Source organism: Condylura cristata, unplaced genomic scaffold, assembly GCF_000260355.1.
Source record: "Condylura cristata isolate star-nosed mole 26May11 unplaced genomic scaffold, ConCri1.0 scaffold00010, whole genome shotgun sequence".
In the NCBI taxonomy this organism is placed as follows: Eukaryota; Metazoa; Chordata; class Mammalia; order Eulipotyphla; family Talpidae; genus Condylura; species Condylura cristata.
The window spans coordinates 42,466,138-42,469,248 of NW_004567111.1; positions in this window are offsets into that span (position 1 = coordinate 42,466,138).

Below are 3,111 nucleotides of genomic sequence, written 5' to 3' on the forward strand. Positions count from 1 at the left end.
CTCTGGGCTCAGGCCGCGGGCGCCGCCGGACAGCAGCGGATCTCGGGGCGCATCGTCTCCAGCTTCTCCGAGCTCCTCTCCTGCCTCCGCCTCCCCGGTGTCGCCTTCCCCTCCCCTGCCGGCCTCGCGAGGTCCTGGCGACGCCGACTTCGGCAGGTCCCCGGAAGAGGCCGGGTCCACCCTCTCCTCAACCCGAGAGTAGTTTCCTCTTAGAGCTTTGTCTCCCCTCCTCCTACTCCACTTTTCAGCACCAAACGCCGCAGCCGCCTCCTGTCATCGCCTCTCAAGCCAACATGGCGGCTTTGGCGGCAGCTGCTTGAGCGCTAGTCGGGGACACAGTGAGAGCACTGCCCCCCCTTCGCCGCCGCCGCCGCCGCCCCCGCCCTCGCCCTCGCCCTCGCCCTCCCCCTTCGCGGACACCGAGTGCGTCACTACGGAGACCACCCTCGAGCATCATGGGAAATGTAGTCTGCGCGGTAGGGGGGGCAGGGAAGTGAGCCACCTAACAGCTTCGCCTCACTCCGAAGCCACGCCCCCTCATGGCAACAGTTGCTAGGAAAAGAAAGCTCGCTTGAACCGAGCTGCCTCCCAGGAGTTCCGTGATACCTGCTACCAAGAGTGCTGTGATCATGCGACTTGTTTGGGGGAAATAATTCTGCACAGAGAAATTCCCTCTTGCACAGTATACTGAGTTGAAATATGGTTTAGCTCCAAACAGAATCATCCCTTTTAGTGATAGCTCGCTCCCTCTCCACATCCTGCCATCTCGAGGCATTTTGAAGAGTGATTTCATCTAGATCGCCTCAACATTACATCTGGAAGATCAGAAGCAATCATTGATTTCCAATAAGGTCAGAGAAGTTCAACAGGAACAAGGATTTCATTAAGCAGGGAGAATGTTTGAACATGTTTCTCAAAGACCCGAGCCATAAAGTTATAATCTTGTTCATTGAAATTACCAAAAACTTTCCAATACAATAGTGTGTCATGTCAAACCCTTATCAGGAAATAGCTACTACAAACTACATAGGAATTCATCACTTTATCACTAGTCCCAAAAATTCTATACAACTCAGAATGTCATTAAAAACCTATATGCCGATAGTGATTAGCAAAAAAAATGATGTTGCATATCTTCCTGGGCTTCTGGTGTGTTTATGCACCTCTCTATCCATGAAAAACAAATTGAAAATATTGACCATTATCTGTCATTTGTTCCTACTACTCAGCATCACACCAAAGTATCCTACTTCTGTTTCTATTGCATGCATATCACTCTCAAACCATCATAAAATGGAAAAAGTGTAAGTCAGACCTTGATGAGTCCTGAACCATCTATACTGTGATACTTAAATGAAGAATATGTCTGCTACAGATTCAGGAGGAAAATACACTAACCACAAAGTTCCATCTAAAATTCTATTCATTGTCTCTTAGTGCTTTAGTAGAATATTTGAGGTAGAGCAGTCTCAATAAGACACCTGTATGAAAATACCAATGGATTCACAGTCTGAAAACCACCTCTGCAGCCTACAGCTGTGTGACCTCATCTGTAAAACAGCCTTGCCTGCCTTCCAGAATAAAGTAGGGGCACTTGTGAGGATGAATCCATACATGGGAAATAAATCGCTTTGTAAATAATAAGGCATCATTTAATGTGAAATGTTACTACTGATTCACCAGCCAACAAACATGGCAGGTACTCGGCTAGACACCAGGAATTTAAAAATGAATAATCCGAGCACTATCCTCAGGAAACACGTTGTCTGGAAGCCTATGTCATTCCCCACAGCAATTACAGCAATCTCTTTAGTCAGGTTTGTGACATCAGGATGGAAACTCACAGGATATTCTGAGTACCTGTCTTTTGATTAGCCTGACTGGAGAAATTCTAAGCACTCCCAGGGGCCTATGTCAGCCTGTGGTGAGTTAAGGTGGTCACCAGGGAAGTGGAAGATAGATCAAATTCCTAGACAAACAGAAGGAGGAGATAAGAGGCCCAAATCTCATAGTGATCAGGGTCAGGACTTTGCCTAGATAATTTCTGAGTCTGTAGCTACCTGGGTATCCTTGGCACCTGGCACTTGGTTGCTCATCCTTCTTATTAGCACCATAGAGCTCTCCCCACCAGCCCTTCCAGAAATAAGTTGAAATGCTTCAACTGATCAATGAGTATAGAAGGAATATTGGAATACATTTTGGAAACACAAAGTTAGTCCTCCACAGGACCCCTGCCCCCAAATTTATCCAGTGACTGCCCTGGCCAAAGTTCTGGTGGGCCTGAATGCTACTATCAGTAGAAAGACAAGAAGCATAAGATGGCAGGGCATGTGAACAATTCATACTTCCTCTGTCCACTGGCAACAGACAAAGGACAGGGGATGTAACCATCACTGCGCCTGCCCTGGCATTGCCCACAGAAGTTGCTGTTTGTTGCCAGTTACCCTGCTATCACTAGAAAAGGCTACATCTTTCAAAATAGAATCATTGTGCCTCTTTGTTGATTCTCAATGAAACTCATGACTCTTCTCTAGCAAGGATAAGGCTGAGGAAGCATTACAGAACATAGTTGATGATTTTTCTACCCTCCTCTCTTCACTCTCTGCTTCCCAGCTCAGACAGGTGACATGGGGAGCTGTAGAAAGAGCGACCTGTGCTCCAAGTAAGGTCAATACCTTCCTCTTGAAGTCATTAATCTATTGTCAGAGTTAAGATGAAGGGAATAACTGGCACAGCACTTTTGAATTAAGACAAATAACTTCATGGAAATCCAAACACCTGACTTTGTCACTAATTAGCTGCATGATTTTTGCCAAAACACTTGGCCTAGCTGAGCCTCAGTTCTTTGTCTATGGAGGTTGAACTAAATCACAAGTTCCTTTCTAAAGAGTCTATGAATTTTAAGTGTCAGAAGAAGCACAAGACATCCATGACCTTTTAAAAATGTCTTCTCAAGTGACTGTCAAGGATATGAGGGTCTTTTATTTAGGGAGTGAAGGACTGAAGAAAATGTTCTAAAATTAAATTATGATGATGCAATTCTGTAAACATACTAAGAATCACTGCATTGTACACTTTAAATATGTGGATTTGCTTTTGATTTTTTTTTAA